Source organism: Mauremys reevesii, linkage group 1 (genome assembly GCF_016161935.1).
Source record: "Mauremys reevesii isolate NIE-2019 linkage group 1, ASM1616193v1, whole genome shotgun sequence".
Taxonomy (NCBI): Eukaryota; Metazoa; Chordata; order Testudines; family Geoemydidae; genus Mauremys; species Mauremys reevesii.
In genome coordinates, this window is record NC_052623.1 from 241,140,544 (window position 1) to 241,153,592 (window position 13,049).

The window sequence follows — 13,049 nt, forward strand, 5'->3', positions numbered from 1 at the left end:
GCCTTCTTGGCAACAAGGGCACACTGTTGATTCATATCCAGCTTCTCATCCACTGTAATTCCCAGGTCCTAGAACTGCCACTTAGCCAGTTGGTGCCCAGTCTGTAGCAGTGCATGGGATTCTTCCATCTTAAGTGCAGGACTCTTCACTTGTCCTTGTTGAACCTCCTCAGATTTCTTTTGGCCCAATCCTCAAATTTGGTATAGGTTACCATGGACACTATCTCTACCCTCCAGCCTATCTACCTCAGGCTCTCCCCCGAGATTAATGTCATCCACGAACTTGCTGAAGGTGCAATCCATCCCATCATCCAGATCATTAATGAAGATGTTGAAGAAAACCGGCCCCAGGACTGACCCCTGGGGCACTCCGCTTGATACCAGCTGCCAACTAGATATCGAGCCATTGATCACTGCCCATTGAGTCCAATGATCTAGCCAGATTTCTATCCACCTTATAGTCCATTCATCCAATCCACACTTTTTTAAGTTGCTGGCAAGAATACTGTGGGAGACCATATCAAAAGCTTTGCTAAATTCAGGGTATTTCACGTCCATCACTTTTCCCATATCCACAGAGCTAGTTATCTCATGATAGAAGGCAATCAGATTGGTTGGGCATGACTTGCCCTTGGTGAATCCATGTTGTCTGTTCCTGATCACCTTCTTGTTGTCCACTGTGCTTCAAAATGAATTCCTTGAGGACCTGCTCCATGATTTTTCTGGGCAGTGAGATGAGGCTGACCGGTCTGTAGTTCCCCGAATCCTCCTTCTTCCCCTTTTTAAAGGTGGGCACTGTATTTGCCTTTTTCCAATCATCTGGGACCTGCCCTGATCGCCACGAGTTTTCAAAGCTAATGGCCAATGACTCTGCAATCACATCAGCCAACTCCCTCAGCACCCTCGGATGCATTGCATCCAGCACCATGGACTTGTGCATATCCAGCTTTTCTAAATAGTCCTTAATCTGTTCTTTCACCACTGAGGGCTGCTCACCACCTCCCCATACTGTGCTGACCTTGTCTGTGAAGAATTCCCACACTCTGGGAGATGATCCACAGGGAAGCTGTAGGAGAGGAGCTAGCCCCCAGGGGTAGGCCCTGGGAAAGGGACAAGGCTTCAGGCATAGGTGCCAACTTCTGCTCACACTGGTGGTTTCTCGACCCTCGTCTGCCCCCGGACCCTCCCTGACTCCACCCCTGCCCTGCCCCCTCCCGCCCCCATTTCAACCCCTTCCCCAAAGTCCTCGCCCCCTCCCTGCCCCTATTCTGACTCCTTCCCCAAATCCCCGCCTCCTCCCCTGAGTGTGCCACGTTCCTGTTCCTCCCCCCGCCCTCCTGGAGCTTGCTACGCCACCAAACAGCTGTTTGGCAGAGTCAAGCGCTGGGAGGTAGGTGGAGGAGTGGGGACGCAGCGCACTTGGGCGGGGGAGGTGGGGCGGGGATGAAGAGATCTTGGCTGCCGGTGGGTGCAGAGCACCCACTAATTTTTCCCCATAGGTTCTCCAGCCTTGGAGCACTCACAGAGTCAGCGCCTATGGCTCCAGGGAAACAGCCTTGGGGGTTGATGTTACACAACAGAAACAAGGAGCATGGGAGAACCTGGTGGGACTTAAAAGCACTAGCCTGGCTAGGCAGAGATTGCTTTAATTGGGCTTGATTTTGTTTGGGATTTTCTGTGTTCTGCTTGAGAAAGTCTGGGAGCCTGCTACTCTGAGAGAAGAGTAGGACCACAGAGCACCCCAGGATGGACAGATGATACTGTGTTGATTATTAGAATTGTGTGGGACACTTATTGTACAGGACATTGGTACCCCACAAGGCATGAGACTTTAAAGTGACCTGGCTAGAGGGCTAAGTCATGAGAAGGAGCAGACTACCATAGGCACCATAAATAGAGAAGATGAAAAGTATCTCAGATGCCATGAGGACAGTAGGATTTTCAGCTCTTTTCTATAGTCCTAGAGAGCACCCCAATGTGAGAGCCTTTTATGGTGAAGTTAAGTGGGCTGATTCCCTGATGAGTGGGGACAGGGCCTAGCTCCAGGCCAGTCTGACTTTAGAGTCTTGGAGGAGGGACTTGAGACACTTCCTTTTTAGCAGCTCCACTCAAGTGGGGTGTGGGACAGAGGAGTGCAGTTTGCAGACTGCGGGTTTTCAGCTGTGTTGCCACACATCTGTTCTGGGGCGATAGCTTGCTTTAACTCACCCAGTCCCTGCTCTTCCCAATTTCCCCTCTCTGGCTGGTCAATGATGAGAGAGCTCTTGGGACCTGCAAGGAATAAGCTTCCTGTCTGCCTCTGCAAAACATCTCCCTACATTCTGAGGGTACTGAGCATCTTCTACCACCCACCCATGCTGCTGCATCTGTAACTATAGACTTAGGCAGGCAGTATTGGTAGCAGGAACTACTCTAAGTTATCTATCAGCAGGGAGCAGATAGTTTTTTTAGGGAGTGGAGAGAACTTACTCCCTGCAGATCCAAGAGTTGGCACCCAGGGTTACCTGTGAGAGGGATGATGATGATGTATGTATGTATTTAGATGAAATAAAGGGCCCAAATATTTTAACATAACCAATTACTGTCCAACATTAAACAGTGTTAAACAAGGATGGGGGTTTGGTATGCAGAGACCTCAGCCTGCTTTTTACTGTTGCAAACATACCATTACAAATTTTTAACCTTCTTTTAGTAAAGATTAAAAAAAGAAGTAAAGAGAGTTAAAGCATTTGAAATGTGAAATATTAAGTAAGGCTTTCATCTCAGCCCCAGTCCTTGTTCTCTTTCCCTTTAGCTGGAGAGAGATTTTAGACAGAGAAACCCACCCCCTCCTTCTTTGACTGCCTCAGAGGACCCAAAGATGGTAATAAGTGCCCTTTTGGGGAAAAGAGAAGAAGTTAGTTGAGATGAAGCTGTTGTTGCTGCTGCTGAAGTCGATCCTGTTTTATTTCAGATGGTGGTTGGGATTGAGCTGGAACTGGTAGGGGTGGAGGAGTCATCTGGATCCTTCTCTCTGACCCAGTTGGTCAGGATGTCCCCCAGGATTAGGATGAAGAAGGTCTGAGGTCCCAGGAGATGGTGGGAGTGGCCACCATGATGGTGAAGCTTACCCCACTAACCTCTGTCTGTCCTCCCCCTACTTCACCCCCTCAAAGTCTTTCTTTTGGATTTCAGAAAGGGAGTGGTGGGTGGAATAGCCCATCCCCTCATTATTTTGCCCACCAATTAGATCTGTCATTGATTGTTGGTTCCACATCTACTGTTTTTACCAAGCATGATTTTAATATAGTTCTTGAATGATATCAGCATGACTGTTTGTTTGGGCTAATTTAGTCTGTTTTGTTCTTTTGCACCTGTTTATAACATTCTCTGATGAAAATAAATTGATGTACTTTCCATGGTAAATTCCTAAGCAGGTAAAAGTTATAGATTGTCACAACACTACCTCTTAGACTTCTAAGCACTCTAGAAAGGGGGGGGGTATTATCCCCATGAGTCACAGGGAGATGAAGTGACTTGCCCAAGGTCATTCTGCAAGACTGTACCAGAGCAATGAATTGACCCTAGGTCTCCTGAGTCTTGGTCCAGTGCTCGAGCCACTACACAACACTGTCCCTGCTAAATAAATTATACATTGGATGATGATATAAGAGGAGAAGAAGAAGGGAAAGGGGGTTAATCATAAACACTATCAAGTTCTTCCTGATCTGTAAGAGAATGAGGAGGATGCAGATGGGGTGGTGGTAGAATCAATCTCCTCCAAACATTAAAAGCTTGATATACAGAATAAGAAATTATGATGATTGAAAAGGAATGTCATGAAAGGCCCATTGCTTGAGTCACTAATATTGAATTGAATTGAATGAAGTATTAGAACAGCAGCCCTATGGACTGGAATAAAGAAGATTGTGTCTCTCTCCACCCCTTTCTGGCCAGTCTTTTACCCTATGTTGATGCCCCTCTCAAGATGGCTGCAGATCTTACCCATGTGCACTTCTAGTTCACCCCCAGTCCCCAGATTTACTTATGTGGTTGCACCTCTGCTAAATCATATGCTATAGGAACCATCTGCCCTAGGAGGATGAGGGAATGGCCTAATTTCTAGGATTCTATTAAATTTCAATCAACTGAACAGATAATTTAATAGTGGGATTTACACAGTGCTGAAGCTGGGTTTTAAAAATCTTGTTATAAAATGAAGCCTAAATTTCCATGAAGGGAGAGATCATATTCCACGTATCCAAGTTGTCATTTTATTTAATAGGTGTTTCTTCCTAAGGGCACCCAAATACTCATTTCCATAGCCAAGTCAATTCTCTCAAGAACTGCCAGAGGTGTCTGGTTTTTAAAGAATTGATTTTCTTGGCTACCATTGTAGCCCTTAAAATATATTTATTTATGTTACAGCCCAGGTTCCTCCCAAATGAAAATACAATATTACTTAAAATGTATGGTATAATGAAGGATCACATGGACAGAGATGTTCTGTTGAAGACATATTCCTAAAATCAATTGCTTTTACTGCACTCTGAGACAGCAAATACAAATGGGGCACCTCCAGAATTTATAATACAAAGCTGTGTGAAAAATGAAAAACATCACGTGCAGATAATTTAATTAAAAATATGATGAAGTTCAACAAATAAATTATTCAATGACTATTATCCAACCTGCTCTAGTTATTAACTTAAATGCCAGCAGCAGCTATGTCTCACTGCAGTCCAACTCATCTGGAAGACTTATATGGAAAATCAGCTGTAGCATTGAATTAGAGAGGCTCATCTCAAATCCCTTGATCTCTCTGTTTTACGAAGTTTAGATATGGATCCAGATTTTGTAGCTCAGGCCCATAGGTCAATGGGAGTTTGCCTGAATAAAAACTCAGAGTCCAATCTGGCAAAGACAGATGTACATGTTAGAACTTCACTCCTGTTTAAAGCTGGGGCTTCAGTCTCTGCAGGATTTGCTTATTAAAGAAGGTAAGATGGGGCAGTCATAAAGGGTTTATCAGCACAAGTTTGCTCAGAAATGGGAAGCCCTTAGGGTGTTAAGGTGATCCAAAGACTGTGTCAATAAATCCTTTATACAATAGCACACCACACCATGTATACACTCCGTACCACAATTTACAAACAACTATTCAGCAAATATGTAGAGAATTTGAAAATCTGTATTGGCAATTTTTTGTAGTCATCCACATGAAAACCAAGTGCCTTAGTTGTCATGAGTCCAACTGTACAGACTTTACATTGAGAGGGAAAGAAAGCTATCAATCCTCAAAAATAGCTTTTCTATGCAAAATAATACCTAGCTCTTACATAGTACTTTTCATCAGGAGATTTCAAAGCAACTTACAAGAAGGTGAGTACCATTATCTCCATTTTGTTATAATGAATTTAAGGAGTTATACTTGGCAAACTGCCATTATTAGCTTATAAGATTGTTGGTGGCAGGGAATGTCTTACTATCTCTGTACACTGTAGTGAGACCTGAGCCTATTTGGGGACTTCAACTGTGGTATTCCCAGAATATTAAATAATAGTATTTTCTGTATATCACTTGGATTATCCTTTTCCTTTATTTAATTTTCTAGTTAATTTTTATGTTGAATCTAGTGTTCATGAAAAGTGCAGAAATGACAACTCTGAAATCTTCTTTTTAGCTAAAGGACATACATAATAACTTTTCTTCGTTTCACTGCAGCCTGGCTCTGAAGCATTTATCTAAAAACTGAAGCCTCTCTGTCCATTCATTAACCCCCTAAACCATCCAAGGCTGCCCAGAGGATTCAGGGGGCCTGGGGAAAAGCAGGGGAGCTGCGGTGCTTGTACTCACCCGGCAGCGGTCTGGGTCTTCGGCGGCAGGGGGCTCTTCAGTCGTTCCACATCTTCGGCAGCACTGAAGGGCCCCCCGCCACCGAAGACCCGGATCACCGCCGGGCCAGGGCTCGCAGGGCCTCACTTGCCCCCTGGGCGGCCCTGAAACCACAATCCCATTTAAATAATTCACAATCCCATTTAAATAATTCTTCCCTGTCTGTGACTAGCTAGGCTCAGATTGTTTATCTACACACTGTCCTCAGAGACGTTTTCTATTCTCTCCATTTAGGAATTTCTTCCATGCTTTTCACCATGGTTTTTTGGTCACATGGTCAAAATGTCACCTGCTACTTTGCTATTTTTCAAAATCTACATTTAGAGAATTTTTTTTGTTCACTTTGTTGCAATACATAAAATCCTCCTTTGTATATCCAGCAGCTAACAACATTATAGCTTCATAATAATCTCTGCAGCCAAAGGCTACTTCAGTATTTTGCGAGTAGGGATTGGTATGACATTGGTCTGACAACTGTACTGTTTTATGTACTGTTACGATCATGGGTAAAGGCATTTTAAGTTGTCTGGCTTTTCATCAGTTTTTAATGCTAGGTAGACTGCACAATTAGTGGATTTATGTATTTAATTTTCTCTTTGAAGAATAGCTTTTGAACCACTTTTAATTCTGTGCATCTGGATAATAAATTATTCATGCAACACCTGAAATTAACTACTGTGTTCCCAAATAAGCAAACACAAATATGCTTTGCAAATAAAATACATCCTACTTAGTTATTAGAACAATAGAAATTAGAGCTGGGAAAGACCTATTAAGTTTTCTTGTCCATCCTATTAGGAATGTTCTACCTTTCATATATCAGTTTTTCTTGATGGTCAGCTTAAAAGATCCTGTTTGTTTTCCAGTTTAATGTGACATACCAAGAGAGAGAAGGAAACTTTGGATGAACATATGAAGTTTGGAGGTCTTAACAAAACAACCCTCCAAAGTCCATGGGAGCTGCTGAGTACTCATTACTCTTGGAAAATGAGTGGTGAAATGCTGGTCCATTGAACTCAATGGCAAAAATTACATAGACTCCCATGGGTCCAGCATTTCACCACATGTGCCCACATATGGGTTTGAGCTTCATTTTAGTCTCACATTTTTAAAAAAAACTCTTGACCCGTGAGTTCTGCCGCAGCTCGTTCACAGCAATGAGGGGTGGCTTCAAATGTGCAGAAGTTCTGTTAACAGTTAGCAGATACCACTTGCTTGAGCCCCCCACCCAGAAACCTGGGAAAACTAAATATCTCCCTGGGAGTCCTTAGCAGGCAAACTTCCCCACTTGTCAGTCTGGATACAAAACAAGTAAAATTTTACTTGGGGTCGGGGGAAAGAGGTCTCTTTGTTCCATGCCTGACTAGCAGGTGAGATAAATAACACAAACTACCCCCATCCATCCAGAAGGTTTGAGATGGTTGATTTATGTTCTGCCATTTTGAACAACACAATTTATTGTAAATAAAGCTAATGGAACCGGAAACTCATTAAACTCTATTCTGAATGTGATTTCTGCTGCCATCAGTCAGGAAGATACACATTATGCACACTGTCACTTGATTCTTTTGTAGATCTCTAGGGTATCACCAAATGGCTCACTCTAGAGAATCGCGTATGATATCCATCTGTAAATAATGAACCACTTATTTTTCAGAACAATAATCCTTATCTCAACTTCCACCTTCTGTATTTGCCTCTTAGCTCAACTCAGAATGAAAATTCCCTCTTTTCCTCTCCATATTCCCAGAGCCATGTGTTTTTCCAGCTGAGGCAGCTCAGGAAGGCTAGTTCCCGGTAGAATTCATCTTTGTTTTCTACTGGACGTGTGAACAGTTTTCTTCCCCATCCTCTTGCAGAGACTGAATTTGTGGCCTGTCCAATGTTTTCTGCACCTGTTGATGCAGCAGGAGCATAGGACCTGGTGTCAAACCCAAACGCTGATCCCCACACAGTAATTCACTGAGCTGCTACTAGACTGCTGTAACAACCCAGATTGCTAATAAGTTGTTCTAGCTGCTGCTGCATCAGATGTTGTTCCCACCTCTTTGTTGGCCGGTGATTGCTGGCACCACTGCCTGCGAAGAGCTAGCTCAAATGGCATCTCACTCTGCAACCAGGAATAGTCCTACAACCATGACCTGGCTGGATAAAGTTAAGTGTTAACTTTGGAAAATAGGACTTAGGCTACTAGGTAACTTAGATGTTCTGGAAAAATGTATCCCATGACTGGCTTTCAACTAGCTGGGAACCTTGGAAAATTGTATTATTATTTTGTGGGTCAGGGACTGACCGTCTTTATTGTTCTCTGTTTGTATAGCAACTAGCACAATGTGTCCAGGTCCATGACTGGGACTCCTAGGTGCTACCACAATACAAATACCACATTACATGAGTGGTAATGGATGGAATACTATTCTCTCTGGCATAAGGCTTTAAAGATGACCTCAAAATAGGAAACAAACTGTTCTTGTACTTTACTCCTTTTTTTTATGATGTTATCATAACTATAAAGGGAAGGGTAACAGCCCTTCTGTGTACAATACTATAAAATCCCTCCTGGCCAGAGACACCAAAATCCTTTTACTTGTAAAGGGTTAGGAAGCTCGGGTAACCTGGCTGACACCTGACCCAAAGGACCAATAAGGGGACGAGATACTTTCAAATCTTGGTGGGTAGGGAGGCTTTTGTTTGTGCTCTTTGTTTTGGGGGTCATTCACTCTTGGGACTAAGAGGGACCAGACATCAATCCAGGCTCTCCAAATCTTTCTGAACCAGTCTCTCATATTTCAAACTTGTAAGTAACAGCCAGGCAAGGCGTGTTAGGTTTATCTTTGTTTTCTCAACTTGTAAATGTTCCTTTTTGCTAAGAGGATTTACCTCTGTTTGCTGTAACTTTGAACCTAAGCCTGGGGTGGGGGGGTCCTCTGGGCTCTATGAATCTGATTGCCCTGTAAAGTTATTTTCCATCCTGATTTTACAGAGATAATTTTTAACTTTCTTTCTTTAATTAAAAGCCTTCTTTTTAAGAACCTGATTGATTTTTCCTTGTTTTAAGATCCAAGGGGATTGGATCTGCACTCACCAGGAATTGGTGGGGGGGAAAGGAGGAGTGGTTAATTTCTCCTTGTTTTAGGATCCAAAGGTTTGGATCGGTGTTCACCAGGAAATTGGTGGAGGAGTCTCTTAAGGCTACCCAGGGAAGGGTTAAGAACATAAGAACATAAGAAAGGCCGTACTGGGTCAGACCAAAGGTCCATCTAGCCCAGTATCTGTCTACCGACAGTGGCCAATGCCAGGTGCCCCAGAGGGAGTGAATCTAACAGGCAATGATCAAGTGATCTCTCTCCTGCCATCCATCTCCATCCTCTGACGAACAGAGGCTAGGGACACCATTCTTACCCATTCTGGCTAATAGCCATTTATGGACTTAGCCACCATGAATTTATCCAGTCCCCTTTTAAACATTGTTATAGTCCTAGCCTTCACAACCTCCTCAGGTAAGGAGTTCCACAAGTTGACTGTGCACTGCGTGAAGAAGAACTTCCTTTTATTTGTTTTAAACCTGCTGCCTATTAAATTCATTTGGTGACCCCTAGTTCTTGTATTATGGGAATAAGTAAATAACTTTTCCTTATCCACTTTCTCAACATCACTCATGATTTTATATACCTCTATCATGTCCCCCCTTAGTCTTCTCTTTTCCAAGCTGAAGAGTCCTAGCCTCTAATCTTTCCTCGTATGGGACCCTCTTTAAACCCCTAATCATTTTAGTTGCCCTTTTCTGAACCTTTTCTAGTGCTAGAATATCTTTTTTGAGGTGAGGAGACCACATCTGTACACAGTATTCGAGATGTGGGCGTACCATGGATTTATATAAGGGCAATAATATATTCTCAGCCTTATTCTCTATCCCCTTTTCAATGATTCCTAACATCCTGTTTGCTTTTTTGACCGCCTCTGCACACTGCGTGGACATCTTCAGAGAACTATCCACGATGACTCCAAGATCTTTTTCCTGACTCGTTGTAGCTAAATTAGCCCCCCATCATGTTGTATGTATAGTTGGGGTTATTTTTTCCAATGTGCATTACTTTACATTTATCCACATTAAATTTCATTTGCCATTATGTTGCCCAATCACTTACTTTTGTGAGATCTTTTTGAAGTTCTTCACAATCTGCTTTGGTCTTAACTATCTTGAGAAGTTTAGTATCATCTGCAAACTTGGCCACCTCACTGTTTACCCCTTTCTCCAGATCATTTATGAATAAATTGAATAGGATTGGTCCGAGGACTGACCCTTGGGGAACACCACTAGTTACCCCTCTCCATTCTGAGAATTTACCATTAAATCCTACCCTTTGTTACCTGTCCTTTAACCAGTTCTCAATCCATGAAAGGACCTTCCCTTTTATCCCATGACAGCTTAATTTACGTAAGAGCCTTTGGTGAGGGACCTTGTCAAAGGCTTTCTGGAAATCCAAGTACACTATGTCCACCGGATCCCCCTTGTCCACATGTTTGTTGACCCGTTCAAGGAATTCTAATAGATTAGTAAGACATGATTTCCCTTTACAGAAACCATGTTGACTATTGCTCAAGAGTTTGTTTTTCTATGTGTCTGACAATTTTATTCTTTACTATTGTTTCAACTAATTTGCCCGGTACCAATGTTAGACTTACCGGTCTGTAATTGCCGGGATGACCCCTAGAGCCCTTTTTAAATATTGGCGTTACATTAGCTAACTTCCAGTCATTGGGTACCGAAGCCGATTTAAAGGACAGGTTACAAACCTTAGTTAATAGTTCCGCAACTTCACATTTGAGTTCTTTCAGAACTCTTGGGTGAATGCCATCTGGTCCCGGTGACTTGTTAATGTTGAGTTTATCAATTAATTCCAAAACCTCCTCTAGTGACACTTCAATCTGTGACAGTTCCTCAGATTTGTCACCTACAAAAGCCAGCTCAGGTTTGGGAATCTCCTAACATCCTCAGCCGTGAAGACTGAAGCAAAGAATCCATTTAGTTTCTCCGCAATGACTTTATCGTCTTTAAGCGCTCCTTTTGTATTTTGATCATCAAGGGGCCCCACTGGTTGTTTAGCAGGCTTCCTGCTTCTGATGTACTTAAAAAACATTTTGTTATTACCTTTGGAGTTTTTGGCTAGCCGTTCTTCAAACTCCTCTTTGGCTTTTCTTATTACACTCTTGCACTTAAGTTGGCAGTGTTTGTGCTCCTTTCTATTTGCCTCACTAGGATTTGACTTCCACTTTTTAAAGGAAGTCTTTTTATCTCTCAATGCTTCTTTTACATGGTTGTTAAGCCACGGTGGCTCTTTTTTAGTTCTTTTACTGTTTTTCTTAATTTGGGGTATACATTGAAGTTGGGCCTCTATTATGGTGTCTTTAAAAAGGGCCCATGCAACTTGCCGTGATTTCACTTTAGTCACTGTACCTTTTAACTTTTGTCTAACTAACCCCTTCATTTTTGTATAGTTCCCCCTTTTGAAATTAAATGCCACAGTGTTGGGCAGTTGAGGTGTTCTTCCCACCACAGGGATGTTGAATGCTATTGTATTATGGTCACTATTTCCAAGCGGTCCTGCTATAGTTACCTCTTGGACCAGCTCCTGCGCTCCACTCAGGATTAAATCTAGAGTTGCCTCTCCCCTTGTGGGTTCCCGTACCAGCTGCTCCATGAAGCGGTCATTTAAAGTATCGAGAAATTTTATCTCTGCATTTCGTCCTGAAGTGAAATGTTCCCAGTCAATATGGGGATAATTGAAATCCCCCACTATTATTGTGTTCTTAATTTTGATATAGTTATAGTATTTTGTTATAGTACTTGGGAGGGAGATATTCTAGGGGGGAGGTAGACAGAGTTTCCCAAATAACTCTTAAATTATTTGGGTGGTGGCAGTAAAACCAGATCTAAGCTGGTAATTAAGCTTAGAGGTTCTCATGCAGGTCCCCACATCTGTACCCTAGAGTTCAGAGTTGGGAAGGAACCTTGACAAATGTATAAGGACTGTCTCAATTATTGTTTTGATTTTTAAATGTCTGGCTGTGTTTTATATTCATATGAACAGTTCCTAGCTTCCCTCTTTGCTGGAGCATGTTTAGCAAGTACTTTGGACCTTAATGTCACACTAGGCTGTAACCTGAGCTGCAGCTTCTCCTCCCAAAATCTGAGGGGATGGATGCAAAGGGGATGCTTCATTTTTAGAGCCTTTAGGGGCTTCTCTATGCTAGCAAACTTCACGGCTGTAATTCTGGTAAAAATGCCAGAATCCTGTCTGTACTGTGAATTCCATGACTACTAATGCCAGTGGAGCTGTACCTATGGTATGTTTATGGCAATTAAATTTGCTAGCGTCGATTCAACCAGATGGAGAAACAACGAATTACAGCTCTACTGATGTCACAATTTGACCCTGTCAAGATCCTCAGGCAAAAAAGTAGGGAAACGAGGAGCTGATATTTCCAGTGCAGTATTGCCAGTCTCCAAGCATTCAAAAATCATGAGATTTTAAAAATAACTGAGTTTTTAAAATTTGTCTGCTGGTGTTTTAGCTTTGATTCATATTTTCAAGCTTTTGTCTGCAACCAGGAGGTAAGAAACTTTTTTTAAATGAAAGCTGACATACTTACTCCTGGAAATGGTGGTATAAGGAAAAACACCCAATATCATGGCACGTGCAATAAAATCACAACAGTTGGTAACAGTGGCAAGGTAATAGTAATAATAAAAAGACAGAAAATCCTCTTTAAAAAAAATTGAAATTGTGTATAAATTATAAAGACAACAAATTACAGTTCACCTTTAAAACTTCCGAGGGTGCTCAGTGTGACTTGGTCTGAAAAGGTTTTGTGAACTGACAATAGACTGCAACTAAATACCGTTAGGTCGGTTGGCTGGAGCAGGATAAGGAAGAAGTATTTTCAATGGAACATTGAAATTATATTAAGTTCTGTCTGGTGTTGAAATTTTTTAAGTGTGTGTTTAATATTTTAGAATCCTTGACAATTTTCCTCCAGCAAGGTGGTGGTTTGTGTGGCAGTGGCTGTTGTTTGTTGTGGTATCCAATGTGGGGCTGTTAGTTCTGGTGGGTTTGATTGCATCTATAGTGCTGCATTTATTTTGCAAACTAATTGGGCTTCTTTTGGCAGGTT